Source organism: Acomys minous, assembly GCF_964271855.1.
Source record: "Acomys minous genome assembly, chromosome: 18".
NCBI classification, from domain to species: domain Eukaryota; kingdom Metazoa; phylum Chordata; class Mammalia; order Rodentia; family Muridae; genus Acomys; species Acomys minous.
This window is the reverse complement of record NC_140501.1, coordinates 14,814,652-14,836,583: the sequence shown is the minus strand read 5'-3', so window position 1 is coordinate 14,836,583 and position 21,932 is coordinate 14,814,652.

Below are 21,932 nucleotides of genomic sequence, written 5' to 3'. Positions count from 1 at the left end.
TTACAGAACATCAAGCAGATACCACAAAAAAAAAATTCTCTTGCCACATAATATTCAAAACACTCAGGGTCTCAGTGTTTAGAATAAGGAAATATATTAAAAGCCACAAGAGATAAGGGTCAAGTAGCATATAAAAGAAAACCTTATTAGAATTACACCAGACTTCTCGACAGAGACATCAAAAGCCAGAAAGTTCTGGCCAGATTTGAGGTAGTCTGTAAGAGATCACTATAACTAGAAAAACTTTCAATCATGGTAAACAAGATATTCCATGACAAACCCAAATTTAAACAATATATTTCCACTAAGCTTGCCCTATAGAGGACACTGGCAGGAAAACTCCAACACAATAAAGGCTATCCTCAAGAGAGCACAGGAAATAAATAATTTCACACAACAAAGGCAAAAGAAGGAACACATACACCACCACCACTACTACTACTAATATTACTATTACCAACAACAATATCAAAATAGCAGGTATCGACAATTATTGGTTATTAGTATCTCTCAACATCAATGGATTCAATTGCCCAATAAGAAGAGACAAGATAATGTCCTGTCCATTGCCTAGATCAGAGCAGCCGTTTGATGTTCTCTGCTTGTATTGTCCTTTGCTGATGCAGTAGTTTGAGATGGGCCCAGATTTACCCATCATAGTGTTCTTCTCCACAGTTATATCGAGAGTGGGGATTGACTCTGACATGAACTCTGGTGCCCCATATTTGACTACTTCCGCTTGTTAGGGAGGCCGAGTGACCACTCAGAGAAAGAATCAGCAGGCTATCAAGATGAGCATTGATAGTCTATGACCATATAGTGGTGGAGGAGGTCTCCCTCAGTCATAGACCTAGGGGACTGAATAGGGTGAAAGCAGGAGGCAGGGAGGAATAAGAGGATACAAGTGATGGTATAACAATTGTGATATAATCTGAATAAATTAATAAAATTAAATAAATAAATAAAAAAGAGACAAGATAACTGAGTCAATGCGAAAACATAATCCATCAATCTGTTTCTTACAAGAAACACATGTCAGCAGATAGCCATTTACTCAGAATAAGGGGTTGGAAAAAAGTCTTCCAAGCAAATGGACCAAAAATATCACCAAGAAACAAACAACAACAAAAACAACAAGAACAGCAACAACAACAACAACAAAAACCAAGCAGGAGGAGCCATTTTAATATATAATAAAATAGACTTTCAACCAAAATTAACCAAAGGGATGTAGGACACTTCCTACTATCAATGAAAACATTGATTGCATAGACAACCATGCAATAAGTTAGACCTCAACAAAACCAGAAAAACAGAAAGTCTGCAAACCCATTGAGACTGAAAAACTTTCTATTCAATGACAACTGGGTCAAAGAATAAATAAATAAATAAAGTAAAGTCTTTTTAGAACTCACAAAAATGAAGGCACAATATATCGAAACTTATGAGACACAATGAAAGCAGTACTAACAGAAAAATTCACAGCACTAAATTCCTTCATAAAGAAATTGGACAGATCACATATTCGCAACTTAACAGTAAACATGAAAGTTCTACAACAAAAGAAGCAAACACATCAAAGAGGAAGAAATGGCAAGACATAATCAAAATCAGGGCTGGAGTAAATAAAATAGAAACAGTGAGAACAATAAAAATAATCAATGAGACTGAAACCTACTTCTTTGAAAAATCAATAAGAGAGACAAACTGCTATCCAAACTAACTAAAAGGCAGAGAAATAACACTCAAACTAACAGAATCAGAAAGGAAAAATGGAAAATAACAACAAACACTGAGGAAATCTAAAGAATCATTACTTCAAAAGCCTTTATTCTGCAAAATTGGGAAATCAATGATTGGGTTATTTTCTTGTTTGATTGCACTTGCCAAAGTTAAATAAATATCAGGTTAACCATTTTAAAAATCCTGTAACCCCTAAAGGAATAAAAGCAGTCATTAAAATTCTCCCAACTAAACAAAACCACAGTGCCAGATGGTTTTAGGTAAGAATTTTAAGAGACCTCAAAAGAAGAGCTAATACCAATACTTCTCAAACTATTCCATAAATATAGGCACAGAAGAAACATTGCCAAACACATTTTATGTAGCTCTAGTCACAGTAATTCCTAAAGCACACAAAGATTCAACCAAGAAAGAGAATATCAGGCCAATATTCCTCACAAACATTGATGCAAAAATACTCAGTAGAATCCCAAATCAAATCCAATAACACACCCAAAACATCATCCACCACGTTCTGGTAGGATTCATCCCAGCATGCAGGGAAAGTTCAACATGTTAAAATCAAATGAAAGAAAGAAAATGTCCCCTGGAGGGGGAGACCTGGTGGCACTCAGAGGAAGGACAGCAGGTTACCAAGAAGAGACTTGATACCCTATGAGCATATACAGGGGGAGGAAGTCCCCCTCAGGAACAGTCATAGGGGAGGGGATTAAGGGGAAAATGGGAGGGAGGGAAGAATGGGAGGATACAAGGGATGGGATAACCATTGAGATGTAACAAGAATAAATTAATAAAAGAAAAGAAAAGAAAATGACACCATCTGACACTTAGCTTTTTTTTGGTTGGGAGACTATCAATGACTGCTTTTATTTCAGTAGCAGAAATAGGACTATTTAATTTGTTTATCTGATCTTGATTAAATTTTGGCAAGTAGAATTGATCAAGAAAATTGTCCATTTCACCTAGATTTTCATATTTTATGGCAATATGCCTTTAAAGTAGGAACTTATGATTCTTTGCATTTCTTCAGTATGTGTTGTTATGTCTCCCTTTTCATTTCTGATTTTGTTGACTTGGATAGTATCTCTCTGCCTTTTAGTTAGTTTGGCTAATGGTTTGTCTATCTTGTTTATTTTCTCAACAACCAGCTCCTGGTGTTGTTAATTCTTTAAATTGTTTTCCTTGTTTCTAATTTATTGATTTCAGCCCTGAGTTTGATTATTTCCAGATGTCTACACCTCTTGGGTGTTTCTGCTTCTTGATTTTCTAGGGCTTCCAGATGTGTTATTTTGCTGTGTGTGTGTGCATGGTACACATCTGGAAGTGAGGACAACTTGAAGAGTTTGGTTCTCTCCTTCTACCATGTGAGTCTGAGGGATTGAACTCAGTTTATCAGGATTCGTGGCAAGTGCCTTAAACCACTGAGCCATCTCACTAGTCTGACTACTGACCTTTACAAATAAATAATAATACTGGATGAGAAAAGAGGTCCAGGCACTTCCGGTTCACAGAAGTTAATACTTGGCTAGCATGGCTTTAATGCCTACTATATTCTGACTTATAACACAACTGGAAACATCTATCCACATATGAACTACCTGATATGGTAACTTGCCACACAACTTTGCTTTCTGTACTTTGTTACCCAAGAATCAACTGTGGTCTGAAAATGTTCAATGGGAATTTCCAGAAATAAACAATTCATACGTTAAAAAAGAAAGAAAGAAAGAAAGAAAGAAAGAAAGAAAGAAAGAAAGTGACACGATCTTCTTATTAGATGCTGACAAAACTTGGGACAAAATCCAAATCCCTTTCATGATAGAATCCTGGGCGACAACAGGGATACAAAGCCTATACCTAAACATAAAAAGGCAATATATAGCAAACTGATAGCCAACAAAAATTGAGTAGAAAGATATTTAAAGTAATTCCACTAAAATTAGAGACAGGACAAGACTGTTCAGTTGCTCCATTTCTATGCAACATAGACAAAGCAATAAGACAACTAAAGGAGATCAAGGGTATACAAATAATATAGGAAGTCAAAGTATGATTTTCAGATGATATGATAGTATATACAAGTGATCACAAAAATTCTATGAGAGAACACCTTCAGCTGACAAACATCTTCAGAAAAGTGCCTGGAGTCAAAATTAATGTAAAAAAAAATCTGTAGCCCTATTTTATACAAACAGTAAAGGGGCTGAGAAAGAAGGGAAACAACACACTTCACAGTAGCCAAAAATAATATAAAATATCATAGTATAACTCTTAACAAAGCTAGTGAACTCTCTGTATGACAAGAACTTCAAGGAGCTGAAGACAGAAATTTGAGAAAATATCAGAAAATTGAAAGATCTCCCATGCCACGGAACAGTAGGATTAACATAGTAAAAATGGCCTTCTTACCAAAAGCAATCTACATATTAAGTAAGTGCAAGTCCCATCATAATTCTAACACAATTCTTAACAGAACTTGAAAGAGTAATTCTCAACTTATGAAAACCGAACAAAACAGGATATCCAAAGTAATATTGTACAAAAAAGATGAGACCCGCATGCAGAAGATTTAAAAAGATTCATATTTATCATCCTGCACAAAACTCAAGTGCAAGTGTCCCAAAGACCTCAGCACAAAACCAAATATACTAAGTTTAATAAAGACAAAGTACACAATGAATGCATTAGTTCCAGAGAAAATTTCCTGAACCAAAGCAAACAGCTCAGGCCCTAAGATCAACAATTAATAAATGGGACCTCATAAAACTGAAAAGCTTCTTTAAAGCAATGTACACAGTCAACAGAACAAAAAGGCAGCCACAGACTAGGAAAAGATCTTTACCAACTCCATGTCCAACATATGGTTAATATCCAAAGTCTATAGAGAACTCAAGAAGTCTAACACTAACAAACCAAATAATCTAATTAAAAAATGGTGTGCAGAGCTGAACCTAGACTTATCAATACAGGAATCTCTAATGGATGAGAATAACTTAACTGTTTGAAGTCCTTAGTCATCAGAGAAGTGCAAATCAAAATGACTCTGAGATTCCATCTTATACTGTTCAGAATGGCTAAGATCAAAACTTCAACTGACAGCACATTCTACAAGGATATTGTGAAAGTAGAATACTCCTCCATTGCTGATAGGAGTGAAAACATGTCCAATCACTTTGGAAATCAATCTGGTGCATCTCAGAAGCCTGGAAATAGTTCTACCTTAAGACCCACTACTGGGCATATACCCAAAAGTTTCTTTACTATACAACAAGGACATATGCTCAAATATGTCCATAGCCAATTTATTTGTAATAGCTAGAAACTAGAAAGAACCCAACTGTCTGTCAACTGAAAAGTAGATTTTTTTATAAATATGGTACATCTACACTATGGAATATTATTCAGCTATTTAAAAACAACAAAGTCATACTGAGTGAGGTAACACAGACCAGTAACAACTCATATATTATGTACTCACTTAAAGTGGATATTAGCCATAGAGTGCTGGATAACCAGAACACAATCCACACACCCAGAGAAAGCTAAACAACAAGGTGTGCCTGAGTAAGGAAGCTTGAATCCCTCTCAGAAGAGAAAATAAAACAGACATCAGAAGTAGATAAAAAGAGAAAACTGGGCAGGAGAAGGAAGGGTAAAAAGGGAATGAGGGTGGGGACCATGTTCTGGAAAGCTGGGGTAGAAGGCAATATGTTATGCCCAAATTCTGAGAGACCTCCCAACAGACCACTCAAGAGCCAAGTCCAAATCCAATTATAAGAAAGTCTTTACTGCAGGCTCCACCCTCGGCCACACCTCCTATGCGCTGACACAGCAGATGCAGAGAAGTTTGCCCAGAGTCCCAATTTAGAGGGAGCTTATAGTGTTTAGACAAAGGAATGGGTTTTACAATATATGATTGGATGACATTTAGGCAGAAAAGCTGCAAGCAAGGAGTTAAACGCCTTGGCATTTTGTGGTTGGGTAACAGGCATAGGGGCAGTTGACCTAGAGAAAAGATTGGTTGAAGCAGTCATGGGGGCATTAGGAACTTTGGCCTGCTTCTCCTAATTGATTTTTGCTGTGCCAGACCATCTGCTGGTCAGCTTGAGTGTATATTTGGATTCTGGATGCTTTCCAAAACTGTGTTGCTAGGGGAATGTTTTTCTGTTTAGACTACTTTCTGGTTTTTCCTGGGATCTGGGTTCAGACCTTCACCACATTTAACACAAAATGGAGCTTCTTTCTCAAAATGGAGTTTGTCTGGTCCTTTCAAATAGTCTGGGAGAGAGATTGGAAACCAATGAGGCAGATTTTAGCTGTTATGAATAAGGCTGCTGTGAACATAGTTGAACAAATGTCCTTTTTGCATGGTGGAGCATGTTTCAAGTATATGCCCGGGAGAGCTATAGCTGGGTCCTGAGTTAGCACTGTTCGCAATTTTCTGAGAAAGCACCAGATTGATTTCCAAAGTGTTTGTACAAGTTCACACTCCCACCAGCAGTGGAGGAATTTTCCCTCTTTTTCCACATCCTTGCCAGCATGTGCTATCACATGGTTTTTGATCTTAGCCATTCTGATAGATGTAAGGTGGAATCTCAGAGTCATTTTGATTTGCATGCCCCATATGACTAAGGACACTGAGCACTTCTTTAAGTGTTTCTCACCCATTCAATATTCCCCTGTAGATAATTCTCTGTTTAGCTTTGTGCCCCATTTTTTTTAAACTGGATTAGTTGGATTGGTGGTGTTTACTTTCTTGAGCTCTTTATATATTTTGTATATTAGACCTTCGTCTGATGAAGATCTTTTCCCAGTCTTTAGGTTGTTGTTTTGTTCTGTTGACAATGTCCTTTGCCTTACGGAAACCTTTCAGTTTCATGAGGTCCAATTTATTAATTGTTGATTATAGAGCCTGAGCTATTGGGCTTCTGTTCAGGAAGCTGTCACCTTTGTCAATGAGTTCGAGACTCTTTCCTACTTTTTCTTAGGTGTTCAGATTTGCTGACATCTTTCTCGAAAAGAGCAAAGAAGAATTATGAGAGTGTTCACATACATTTCTTTTTATTTCAAGAAATAAATGAAACAGAAAATGTATTTTTATGACCACAAATTAGGATATTGTATTTTTTTCAAATATTTATTACCTGTATTAAGACTAAAGCCTTCCTACAAGATTTGAAACATCCAATATTATTACTTTTGAATAGCCTTTAACAGCCTTTGATTGCTGTCTGTGTTCTAAGTTTATTACAAGTTAAAGATCAAACGAACTCTTCATAGTTGGGAATATGACTCAGTTGGTGAAGTGATTGCTGAGCAAGCATGAGGGCTTGAGGTTAATCCCCAGCATCCATGTAAACACCTCCTGTTGTGGTGCCTATGGGCAACTTCATAGCTGAGGAGATGGAGAGAGTTGAATCTCAGGAGCACGCTCATCAGTCAGTCTAGACACAATTGTGGCTCCATGCTCAGTCGCTGACCCCCACATACATGCATGCAAATTAGCCCACCCTATCACATGTGCATATGCATATGCACTGTGAACACTTACACACATCCTCTTTCTTTTCTTTCATTAGTCTTGTTGTTTTTTAAAGGCAATGTCAGTTCCTGAAATTCTGAAGTGCTATTATAAATTCTATTAATTAAACTTGGTTTGCTTTTAAGGATTTCCCTTACATTTTCAAATTTTGTGGTATAAATGCCTTTAAAGTAGGATCTTATCATTCTTGGTATGCTTTTAAGTATTCGATATTAGTATTTAAGCTAGTGATTCAAACGAGTTCTAAAACTTTTCATGAAATTTTAGCTTGTTTTTGAAATTAAGTGCACTGTAAGTTGTTTAAATATATACTTCTGCATTTTTATACTCAAAATACTAAGGGGTTTTGTTGTTATTGATGATGATGATGGTGGTGGTGGTGGTGGTGGTGGTGGTGTTATTGTTAGTTGATTCTTTCAGAATCCAAATGATTGGCAGATTTTGATTCTATTACTTAAGGCATGGCATTTTTATGATACTCAACAGGACAATGAAATGAAGGCAACTGTATCTCCAGTGCCAACCTTACCTATCCCAGATAACTGTGCTTCTCTATGCATTTCAACTAGGTAGATGTCAATAATTGGATGCTCATGGCTCAATGTCTCTTTATAAGTGAACATTTGAACCCTGCCTGTTCCCTACTTAACATGGAAATACCAAGTTGCAGAGAAGTCTACCCATTGTCATTCAGTTGATATCTTTTTGTGTGTGTTTTCTGGCTTTTTATATTCTCTTCTATGCTGCTGTCTTCAATGAAAATGGTACAAAAACGCCTTCCAACCTTTTATCTACTTCTAGTGGCATGATTGCCCTTAGAAACAAAACAGTTATTTCCACTTGGATGTCCTGACAAGAATAAAAGCCCATAATCAAGCCTACAGTATATAATAGTGTAAAAGTGAGTTTTGTCTATGTAACTTTAGTCCATATTATCCTATTAATTCACATCCTGTCTGCATGTTAGTGAATGATACGATAGAGTTTGTGACATTTAAGTTATTTTAAATGCATGGATTTATTTTGGGGCTCATAAATTTCTGTGTTCACAGAGCGATTCTGAGCACTGGTCTTTATTTAAACATATTCAAGTGTTCTCATGAACTGTGTTGTTAGAAGTACTTTTATCTAACATGTAGAGTAAAAACAAAACCTAAGATGGTTTAGGTGTCTTTAAAGATTTGAGATAGATGGTCTCTATAGGATTGGGCACTTTTTGTTCCTACGTGTTACAAATTGGCTGACAATTCCAAAACTCATATTAATATGTAAGTGAAAAAATGTGACATTTTCTGGATGATTCTTTCTATCTTAATATTTTATGTCTTCCACTAGGAAAAAGAATGCCCTGGACTACCACAATGCTTTATGATATGCTTATGGTTAAGAAAATGAAATCCTTTGCAAAAGTTATTCTATTCTTGATTTATTTCATATGACTTCTGAAGTGTATAAGATGTGCAAGAATTAGCCAAATGTAAAATTATGTCTGCCAAATGAGCAGAATTTCCTTTTACTTAATTTAACCTCTTGGAGAATCTAATGAACAGAAAAAGGCATTTTGGAGGATTTTACTTCATGTACTGTGTAGGAAGTTGCCTGCGTATAATCATAAGAACAATTTTAAGGTAGGGTATGTCCCCTTTCTACATCTCCTATGAAGTCTTTTCATCAGTTTTCTGTGGTCTTATGTCATCATTAGTGTTCTGAAATTCAGGCGGGCTCTGCTTAAATTTGCTTCTGCAAAGTCCACATCTTTTTCCTTTTTATTATATTTATTTCTACATATATATTATTACACATAAATAAAATCAACTACATACAGCAAGAAGAATCACAAAATAATTAGGAATTGTATAAATGTTACATCCATAGTGTTTTTGGATATTTGTATTTAGCAAACTTAAGGAACTATCTTTCCTATCTTGGTGAATCTAAAATTCTAAATGAAAATCACTATCTGGCATTTTTCATTTCTATTAACTTAAAACATCTATCTAGACCTCAAAACAACTTTTTAATTTAATATTATATTTTATTTTATTGGCATATACATTTACATTATTACACATAAGTAGAAAAAAGACATACAGGAAGAAGAGCCAAGAAACAATCATGGATCCTATTAATGTTACATTCAAGATATTTTGGCTAATTGCGTTTGGCAACCTTATCGAAAACATCTTGCCTATCTTGTTGAATCTAAAATTCTGAATGAGAATCACTATCTATTATATCTCATCTCTGCCAACTCAAAACTTCTATCTAGACCTAAGAACATCTTAAACCTAAAAATCTTAGCTTAATTGTAATACTAAACTATCTGGTAATCAATCCCATCACAGATTTGAGAAGGAATGAAATTTAATTATTTGAGTGAACCAGAAGTGCAGGTTAGCTGCTTCCAAAATGAGAAGAAAAAAAAATGACAGAAACAGTTTACTGCCTGAACAGTCAACCAAAACTCTCTGTAATGTTGAAGCATCATCTTCAACCTTCTTGCCCAATATAGCTGACAGACGTATTTGTGAGACAAGAACTGTTGAGGGCTTGCTTACCCTGTCTTGGTAGAGTTTGGCCGTTGACTCTGTCTACATCCAAGCTTGCCAATTTTTAGGCATAATTTTGTCTGTGGCAGAAATGAGGACATTTTGCCCATACAACTCAATTATAATACAAAGCTTACTTCCAATATGTGGAAAGTACTATTACAGGTTAATTAGGATAATTAAGTAATACAAGCCATTTGTTGTTTCATCAAATTATGGTCATGTCAACTACCAGTCTATTTTTAATCACAAGAATATACATCTTAGGTTTAACAGATAGATATGATCTTATAGATAGGTAAGTTAACATAAAGTCTTCAAAGCCTCAGAGACCTACAGCATTGAAGAAGCTTTTGATATCTTAAAGATTCTTTGAGAACAAGACAGGCTAACTCCTGGCAACACCAATCCTACCTCAAGAAGATGATGAGCATCAAAGTTTCTCCCTATGGAGATGGCTTCAAATGTAGTAAACCAGCCACTGGGCAAGTCCACATTTTAATTCATTATTTGATTATTGGGCAGCATGTCCGGGTCTTTGAAATTTAGTAAGGCTTTTATTTTCTTACCCCAGGCTTATTTTCCTTCCTCTACATAGAAAAAAGACTAGGTTTACATGTAGCACACACTTCATAAATGTTTTTCTATTTCCTTTTTATAGAAGTTACACAGAAAACGTAGCTTAAGCACCCTCATATTTTCAAAGTGTGCTCCCTCTCTCTCTCTTTCTCATCCTCCCTCCCTCCTTCTCTCTCTCTCTCTCTCTCTCTCTCTCTCTCTCTCTCTCTCTCTCTCTCTCTCTTGCTCTCTCTCTCGCTCTCAATTTCTTGCATTTACCATTTCATCAGAAGGGTTGGTTTGCTGGCTGTAGTGGATGCTACATATCTATATCATAGTATTTATTCCATACCATGTACTTCCTTTTATATAGCTAAACAAATGTGTCTCTAGTTGCACATTACTGAATGTGGGAATTTACAAAATATACCAACCATGCTTTCATTATCTATTACTTTATCATTGAACATCCTGAATTTTTTTAGGCAAAACAAAGTAGGATTTTTATTTATAGATAGTTTTACAGGATAATTAGTTCTAGTAGGGCTATTCTTCTGCTTCAAAGTATCTAACGAGGCTTTGGTCATCTAGTAGCTTAACCATGTTGGAATGTTCAACTTCACTTTTGAACATAACTTGCAAATGATCAACAGAGTCGGAACTGAGCTTGCATTGCCGAGCAGAAAATTTTGTCTTCCAATGGGCTTTCCATGTATCTTAAGGAATTTTACAACTAAAGCTCACTTTCTAAGGTATGAAAACAGAAGTTAGACAGCACCATTAGTCAAATTCTGTTATTCAACCATATCATAGAGACAGAAAACTTTCATGTGGCAGGATAATGATTTTCACTTCTGCAAAAGGAATTGGAAATTTTGTTTGCATTTGAACCCTCAGAACAACTTTATAAAACCCACATGTGAAGTACAGAGAATCACACTGGAACACCTATAGGTCAAATTGTTCAGTCACCAAGTAGAAATAAATCTGGTTTCCTAATGCTTTTGAGACTGTTCTTGTTTCAGTGTATCTGTGTAAACATTTTGGAGCAATAAAATATGCTTGCTTAAACTTCCAATTTATTGCGTATTCAGAAAAAATCTGAGTAATGTCAGAATTAAACCTAAGAGAAAAAGAAGGTTAAAGATTATATTGGAAAAGAATGAAGACTTTCTGAGATTTTCTAAGACTGGCATTTGCCAATTACTATGAAAGGATGTCTCCAATGACTCTCACTGATAATCAAGCTTAATTACTTGGGTTGGTACTTCTCACTTGTGCTCAATAGGACATTGTGTTAGCAAAATGATCCAACCTGTTTCCCATCTGTTCTTTAGAAATGTTTTACAGACATTTTCTTTTGTGCAATCCAAATCATTGGAAGGACAGAATTAGAAAAGAGACTTGGAAATTTATTTTAAAAGAACACTTTAGCGTATTTTTATGGTGGCATATTAAATGATAGTTTCATGTTTATTTTAGTCAATGAACATTATATTTTAAAAAAGATGTGTAATTGTATCTAATATGGCTTTTACAACAGAAAATGCAAGGTTATTAATATAGTAAAGTTAGCATTGTGAGCTATTTTGCTGTGTCTGCCCTCAGAACTATTTATTACTTCATTAACCTTCAAGCTATTACACATTTTCACAAGTATGAATCTATCACCTCGTTCTATAACCCTCCAAGTTTCTGAGTCTGGTGGCTCAGATTCATGTCTCAACATATATGAGGTAGAAACAAGAATTTCTGATGGTTTGAGGCTTAATTAGGCTATGTAGCAAGATCCAGGTCAAGTTGAGTAAAAGAATAGGACCAAAATTAAACTTATATTGCATCAATAAACAAAATTCTATACCAATGAATTAAAAATAACCTTATGATTAACAATTAAGGTCTTAAGTTGAGGAGTAGAATCAATAATGCTTTCTTTTTGTCCTATCACCCCTATATATTTCTATATTACCCCTTCTTTCTTTTCAACCCCTATCTCCAATCCTAAAAAACAAAGATAAAGGAAAAAAGAGACATCTCTGAGTCCAACCTCATTTTCTCTTGGAATAAAACCAATAGTATCTTATAACCAATTTTTAATGAATGAAAATAAACATCGATAACCCAAGAAAGCAACCAAACCCCACCCAGCTCCACTTAGGGGAAATGGGGCATCATTCTCTTAAGGTTTCTTCAGGCTGATTTGGGACAAATAATACCGTTGTAATGGCACAAATAAAACTGGGGGAAATGGTTAAACAATTGAAATAGTATTCAAATTTAAGATTATTCTTCTCATATATTATATATACACACACTCACACCCACCCAACCACCCACCCACCCACCCACACACACACACACACACACACACACACACAAACATATATATATATATATTCTCTGAGGTATTATACCAATATAAGTCAATTATTTCTTTAATATTTTAATTATGTTTCTTTTTTAACATTTACATTTATATCATTACACATGAGTAAAATAAACTACATATAATAGGAAGACCACAAGACAATCAGGAATTATAAAAATGTTTCTTTCATAGTAATTTGTCCACTCAGAAATTTAGACCAACAAGATAGGAAATATGTTTAGTTCAATTTGCCAAATATAATAGCCAAATCACTGTGAATGTAACATACAAGTCAATTATAATGAAAGGTTTACTTTCACTGCTTTGAAAGTGCCATTGTAGGCTGTTTAGAATAAGTAAGTTATAGAAGTTAGTTATTAGTTGATCAAATCACGGTCATGTCAATTACTAGTCTATTTATATTATAAGAATATACATCCTAGGTTTAACAGATAGATATGTTTCTATAGATTGAGAAGGTAAAATATTTAGATAAGGTCTTCAAAAGCCTCAGAGACTTATGGAATATGGCATTTAAATATATTTTTATTATTTTCAAAAATCATTAACCTTAAGACATGTTAAATCCTGGCAACACATAGTCTACAGCAGAGACGATGATAAATATCAAGGACTCTCCTTAAGGGTAGAGATAAGACCCGAGGACATTGTTTAAAGTTTTTCTTTATAAGTTAATTATCAAAAATAACTATTACAGCTTGAGAAGTGGATTAAGATACATTTTAATATTATCCCTTTTTCATGTGTTTTCTCTTCAGACACATGAGACAAATTTGCTCATAAACAAGAAAGCAGAAAAGTAAGGCTGTTTCTAATTGCTGGCTATTATGAACATAATGAGAAAGTGTCACTGTATTGGAATGTAGAATCCTTTGGCTGTGGCTTGGGGGTAGATATAGATTCACCCCCTTTTTTTTAATCTCCTGATTAGTTACTTCTGCCTCTACTCCTCCCAGACCATCTCCACCTCCCTTCCTATCTAGATGCACACATTGCTGTCTTTCATTACAAAACAAATAGGCTTTGGGGGGAAAACGGTAAAATAAACAACATAAAATGAAATGAAATAAGATCAAACACAACTAACACAACAGAATAGGCCAAAGCAAACAGAAAGAAAACAGCTCAAGAGAAACTATGACCCATTTTTATGCACACTCAGGAATCTCTTAAAACCACTATAAATAATGTACTTCACATGACCTAAACTATGCAGTGTCTCTTTTTCTCAGTTTGACTTAATTTGTTTGAAATGATAATTCCTTAATATATCATTTTTGAAATCTTCACAATAGACATCTCTTGATAGACTTCTTTTTACCTTTGGTATTGTGTATATTATCAACAATGTTCCAATAAAAATGGATATACATCTTTCTCTTTGTCTTTTTGATGGGGATTAAGATTTATACATAACTGCTTTACATAGAGTATATACTTTGCTTTTCAAAACCTCCACACTGGTTTTGATAGTGGACTCCAAAACTTATATTCAGACAAGGATCCTTTTCCTCCTGTTCTTCATTAGTGCCAGATTCTTTTTATGTCTATGCTTTGATGATATTCATTCTGAATGTGGTAACATGGAATCCCAAAATAGTTCTGTTTGCTTCCTTCAAATTACTAAAATTTCACAATATTTCCAATATTTATTGTCCAATTTACTTCTTTTGAAAATTTCAATTTATTTTCCCAGTTGATAACTTGGTTATCTGCGTGCTTTATTTTCATTTTTTAAAATGTTATTATAGTCCCAGGTATGTAGTGGGTAGGTCTTCATGCTTTCACAATTAGTTTGTAAGTAGCTAAATTGATAGATATTTGAAGTTTAAAAATCATGTTATCCAACCATAATGTAATAGAACAGACAATGACATTTTATAAATCTGTTCCTAAGAATATACCAGAAAGGAAGCTCATCTACCTTTTATCCAATAAAGGTCATTAAAGATCATTTCAGGATGTTTCCTATTACTTAAGACAGTAGTGATTATACATGTAGGGTGTTTCCTTTTCAGGCTTTGACAGTATGAAGTACTTTGTATATTTACTCAAGGAAAAATGAGATAAAACCTACCATGATATGCTAGTGTCTCTCACTGTTCTGCATTCAACATTTGATAAAGTTAGAGGAAAGGCATCTTAAATATCACTTGGCCAAAAATTAAAATCTTCTCCAGGGAGATGATTACTAATCCTTCTATATGTTTTCAGCCGTAATTTATACTGTGGACATGTCTCAGTTGATAATTAATGTGTGTGTGTGTGTGTGTGTGTGTGTGTGTGTGTGTGTGTGTGTTCTATGTCAGAAAGTCAGGAGATTACAGCCTCTTGTAACCCCGAAGCTGAGAACTTGGGGGTGTGGTAATGGTACAGAAGAGTGGAAATATTACCAGAATGTATTGCACGTAAAATATTTTTATTAAAATAATAAGTCAGAGACAAGGTATCCTGAGAAAACCTGGTTGTCAAGACTACTCAGAATTGGCAAGCTCTATGTTCAGTAATATACCTTGCCTCAAACTTAAAACAGAGTGATTGATGAAGTCACATAAAATTTACTTAAGACTTGCTTTCATTAGGTCATTATAAAATAATAAATATTAGACTTTATCATTTGCATATATACACCAAATATAACAATAAAGTTGAACCAAATATATGAGATAAATTTTTCTGTTTTTAACTTTATTTTATAAAAATTTATTCACTTTACATACCAATTTTAGCCCACTCCCTCATTTCCTTAATGTCCTACCCTCCCTCCCTTCTCTCCTCTATTCCTCTTCCTGAGTCCTTCCTGCATGAGGAGCCCTTCTCCGCTGCCAACCATCTCCACCTAATCAGATTTCATCAGGACTGCCTGCATCCTCTTCCTCCGTAGCATGGTAAGGCACCCCACCAGGAGGAAGTGATAAAAGTGCAGGCAACAGAGTCCAGGAAAGGGACATGCCCCTGCTTCCCTTAATAGGGGGACCATACAGAGACAGTGCTCCCTATCAGCTACATCTGAGTGGGAGACTTAGTCCTTGTTAGGGCGATCAGTCTCCACTGGCCCCACTGGGTCCAGATTTGTTGGCTCCGTTGGTCTTTTATTAGAGCTCCTGTCCCTTCTGGATCTTTCTATACTCCCTGTGTGCCTCCATAGGAATATCAGTGCTCGCCCAAAGTTTGGCTGGGAGACTCACCTTCTGCTTTCATCCCCTGCTCGGTGGAGTCATTCAGAGGACAACTACGGTAGGCTTATGTTCTGTTCCATCTCCTTAACTGCTTCTAGGGTCTATTCTACTTGCTCTTCTGAATGAGAACTAAGTATGTTCCATAGGGCCCCCCTTCCTACTTAACTTCTTTAGGTCTGTGGATTATAAAATGGTTATCCTGTATTATATGACTAATATCTGCTTGTAAGTTATTATATACCATGCATGTCTTACTGGGTCTGGGTCACCTCACTCAGGATGAGATTTTCCAGCTCCATGCATTTGCCTGCACATTTCATGATATTTTTGCTTTTCATAGATGAATAGTGTAGCTGAATTGTGTAGCTGTACCACAATTACTTTATCCATTCTTCAGTTCAGGGACATCTAGTTTGTTTCCAGGTTCTGGCTATATTGTTTTAAAATTATCTTTTAGGCCCGGCTAGCAATCAATCAAGACACTAACATTTGTTATATTTTAAGATAGCCTTAGATAACCTGGGGCAGGGCAGATATCAATCCTCTAAACTACCTTCCATAATGGGGCAGGCATTGAATCCCTGCCTCAATTCTGTGCCTTCTGCTTCCAATAACTTCTATCAAGCTACCTCACATCCATAATCCCAAATAATTGCTAATGTTCTTCTTCTAGCCTGTATTCTCCATCCATGCCACCAGCCATGTGCTTCTCCTCCAGCTAACCCATGGCAGCCTTCCTCTCTTCACTTCAGGTCTCTCTCTTCTTTTTTCCTCTTGGCAGTCCTTCTTCTTCCCAGAATTCCTATCTTTTTCTCCTAGCTTCACCTATCTCCTGCCCTGACCAGGTGGGAAGGCTTTTTATTGAGCAAAAGTTGGGTCACAGAGACAGCAAGCGGTAATTAGCATCAAAATACATCAGACCATCCCCCAACATGGCTATTCTGAATAACACCACTATGAAAATATTTGAGCAAATGTCCTTGTTGTATGGTGGAGCATCCTTTGGGTATATACCCAGGAGTGTTATATTTGGGTCTTAAGGTAGAGCTGCTCCCAATTTTCTGAGAAGGCACCAGATTGATTTCCAAAGTAGTTGTTCCAGTTCATGCATTAAAAATGTGTTGCATTACTCTGGAAATAGAATATAGTGTTGTTAGGGATGCTGTGACAATGTAAGATTATTTAACATTCTTTTGTGAAAGTACACTTTAAACAACAAGAATATACCTAATGATTCATTTTACAATACTTTTGAAACAAAATATGGATTATAAAAACTTGTCTGGCAAGATAGCTCAGAAGATGGAGGTATCCTGATATTCTGCATTCATTCCTCAGGACCACATGGTTTATGGAGAGACCTAAGTTGGCAAGTTATCCTCTGACTTTCCCATGCGTGCCTTATTACATGTTCACCTATACACGTGCACACATAATAAATTCATTTAGAAAGTATAAGAGCACAGAAACCTCACATGTTATCTCTGAATGAGTTAATCAGCAGAGGTACCATCATCACAAAGCCAATATATATTTCTAAAGTCTTTACTCAGGGCCTCTATTGTGTCTATGATCAGAAATAAAGGCAATTTTAAAAGAATAAAAAAGAAATAAGTAAAAAAAAACCAACCCAGGTATTTGCTCATGTGAATGAGGGAAGCTATGAAAACAGGGAGGATCTCAAATTTCCCTGCGTCTTCAGGTAGGCATTGATGGTTATAGTATACTCACAGTAGATTCAATAGAACCCATTCGTTTTGAGTTTTGATGATTAGATTGGAAAGTCGCTGTTCAAAGAGGCGTAAGCGGCTGGAAATTGAAGAAATCTGGACAAGAGACTGCTTCAGTGTAAGCTGCAAAGATCACATGAAAGAAAGTTTCTATTTTGTCGGAACACTGAACCTGACTACCTAGAGGTGAGATTCTAAGAAATCAGTTAAAAACATTTTTTGGGAACAAAAACTACCAAGTAACTTTAACAGAAAAAAAATTCTCCATTTGTCACAGAATGATGAAACACAATATTTCTGATTATCAAGACTTAAAGTACTTTGCTATTCCCTTGAAATTTTATTAGAGACCTGAAAAAAACTAATGGATAACTAGAAGAACAGACTTAATCTTAAATACGCACTATATCATTGAGTGTGTACTAATTGATTCAGTTACTTCTTTTTTTCCTCTAGGAATAGAATTTATTAGTTGATCTAAAATGCACAATAATTTTGAAGAACATGAATCAGCATAAAATCAATAGAGTTCAGTAGCTTAAGTACTTTATGTATTTTTTCCTCAAGAAAAACATTGTGAAACAGTTACATTGATAATACTGACATTATAAGCAAATGCATAGAAGTAAAATTAGCCAAATGTGAGAAATACATACAATAAAACTAACAAACCTTTCATTAAAAAAAAAGATAATTGAAGCATAATAGATATTTGTATCCATGTTGAGAGAATTGAACTCAAACTTCTCAAACACTGCTATTTATATGAATAGTTAAACAAAATATAAAGCCTCAGACACATAATAAGGGAAAAAATAAAACTATGATAGTCTATGGAACCAAAAAGGATCATCTGTATTTTAAGAAAAAAAGGAAACCATAGACAAGCCACTTCATTTTAAATATTTGTGCAATAGCTCTAGTAATTACAGTAGTAAAGTTTTTTTCCAAAAACAACAACAACAACAACAACAACAACAACAACAACAAAAGAAGACGTATACCAGTGAGGAAGAGAAGATAGAATAGGACTAGTTAACAATCATACGATCAAGACAGCTCCAAACAGGAAGCAAATATTACCCAGGAAAGAATAAGTACACTAATGAATGAATGCATCAGTGTTAGAATACACACACATTGTGACATCTGAAAACATACAATCAAGTAAGGTCATGCAGAGTAGGTTCAATTTTTATATTAAGAAACACACACACACACACGCACAGATAATGTATTGTTAATTGGAATCTCAAATGGAAAAGGATTTCTTTAAAAACAATTATGGAAGTTCCTACATCAATACAAACAGAAATGTTGCATGTTCTAGAAGTAACATATCTGAAGGGTTTGAAATCTGGCTTTCAAAGAAGTATCTGCACTGAAATGTACACTCTGCAATACTTACAATAGTGCTGATGTGGAAGAAATAATGTTCACTCACGAATAAACTGATTTAAAAAATGGTATATGCGTACTGTGATGACTAACATTGTGAGAAAAGTCTTATGAGCTACAAATCCTACAGCAGTAGTGCAGAAGACTGTGACGGAAACGACTGACTTGAAAAGGAGACCCCAGGAGACCCTGAACCACTTTCTCTTGAAAGCAGCTGTCATGGAGTTGAACTAAGCCAGGTGAAAGACCACATGTACAACAGGGCGAAGGCTGTGGGGAGGAGTCATTCAGGTCTTTTAATGACTAAAAGATTCTGTTATAAAAAAATGAATGATAGACGTGAAAAGAGAATTTCCTGTTTTCTGCCCTGGACTTCAGGGTTGACATCATCTTATCACCATCCCATGGTATCCTAGTATTATTGTTAGGTATAAAAGTAATTTTTTTCTATGTCACTGTGTATTATAAAAAATTAACTGAAAGTCATATCATCTTATACTTAAGATCACCTTGAATCTTAGATGAAACTGAGACTTAGAAATTTTAAACAGTATTATAATTATAAAAACATGGGGACTTTTACTTTGGAATCCATATATTTTAATTATGAGATGGACTTGAGTTTATAGGAAATAATTTATTGCTTAAAGGCAGTTTAAGTTAGTGTCCAACTAACAAAAGTTGATGCTGTCATGGCTCATATTTTCAGATTGAAAGAATGTATTATGAATTAATAGGCATAGCCATTCCTGCCATTTCTTTTGCTTTTTATTCAAATAGTTCATTCAGATTACACCTCAGTTGTTATCCCCTCACTTGGAACTTCCTCTTCCCACTTCTTTCCCTCTTTTACCCTATTCCCCTCTCCTAGGTCTGTGACAGAAGGGGACCTCCCACGCTCCACCACATGATCCTGCCATTTAGTATCTAGATTAGACAGGTCTTGCATTCATGGGAAAGTTTATCTAGATCAGATTATCTGAGATGGAGAGAGCTGTGCCCTGTTGTTAGCACCATTCCGTGGTCTGAGATCATAGATATAAATATAAAGGGAAAGCTGTTCCTGATCCAAAGGGTCCTACAAACCTACAAGAAGACCATCAAGACTGGTTGATATGGTCCCAGGGAGGTCTGTTCAAACTACTGTATCAACCAAAGACAATGAATGCAGGAAACATAGAACCCCTACCCAGATCTAGGCAATGGAAGGCACAGTCTCCACAGGTGTGTAAAGAGTGGGGACTGACTCTGTCATGAACCCTGGTGTCTACTATTTGACCACTTCGCTTTGGTGGGGAGGCCTGGTGGCACTCAGAGAAAGGGTAAGGCTATAAAAATCAGACTTAATAGGCTATGACCATATGTTGGGTAAGGAGGTTCCCTTCTGTCACAGACCTAGGGGAGGGGAATAGGGTGAAAGAGGGAAAAGGAGGAATGGGAAGACACAAATGAGGTGATAACAATTGAGATGTCATCTGAATAAAATTACTTAAGTAAAAAAATCAATAATGGCAAATCATTCCTTTCACTATCTCAATATTTAACTTGTACCTTGGATGCTTTAAAGTTGAGTATGGGATGAAAAAATACACAAAATATTCACATCTAGAATATGTATTCTTTTAACAATTACCTTTATATGCTTTTTTAATACAAAACCTTAAGATAAATTAAATTAAGTATGGAATAAATTAAGTACAGATATTCTGTGAACAAAGCATTCTAAACCCAGTTGTGCCAGTCATGAGCAACTGGAAATGATGGTAAATATATAATCAGTCTTGAAACAGCAATGAAAATGTGAAACACTAAGGAAATACATTACAGAATATGAGCTAATTCTGTTTCTGATTGTAAATATTATAAACTGAGAGAAATACAAATTTGTTGACTAAATACATCATTTATTTATAAATATTAAAAGTAAGATGAGTAGAAATGTTACCATTCCATCTACATCTATACTTTAAAACATTTATCACTAAACAGGTTTTATTTAGAAATACATATATATGTATATATGTGTGTGTGTGTGCACTCATGTGCATGCCATAAGAATTAGTGAAAAAAGGAGATACAAATTTGAAGGAGAGCAATGATTCTTATATGGGAGATTTTGGAGAGAAAAAAAAACAAAATATTCTAATGTTATAATCTCAAAAATTAGTATAAAGAAAGACCATTATTTTTATTACTTATAATAATCTTATTGCAATATATTAAGAGCAATTATAGTAAAGTCTTTCATTCTTTATTGACCTAAGTATCCAAAGTATTTTTTCAATCTGTTAAATTCTAGAATAATTTCTTTAAAACTTACAGAAAAGAACATAAAAAAACCACAGGGTATATTTGCTCTTGCATTCAGTACAGTAAATGTTTTTTAAAGACTGTATTTTAAAGGTACTTAAGCCATGGGAAAATTAACTTGCCTTAAAAAGAAAAACTAACTCCAAGAAAAAAGAAATCAGCAATCCTCACAGCTGTCTTCCCAACACTGAATACATAAAACCAATCTGGCACTGTGGCAATGCAGAGCAGTGCTAACAGACTGCTTTCTGACTAGCAATATTATTCATGATCTTTCCCAATTAGCTGTGCTTAAAATGGAGACAGCTGTTAAAGAAAATCATCTTAACATATACATGCATTATTAAATTAGTTTCAAATGACAATGAAACTTTAGCAATTTTCAAGGTGGAGGAGCGTCCAAAGAAAACAAACAACTGGACGAAAAGTGCACATCTTGAGGACTTTCTCTTTACTGGATGTTTGGCTAAGTATATTATTGTAAATTGGCTCTAATCGTCACAACAATACTTCCCATCAGGTATTTTCTCCATG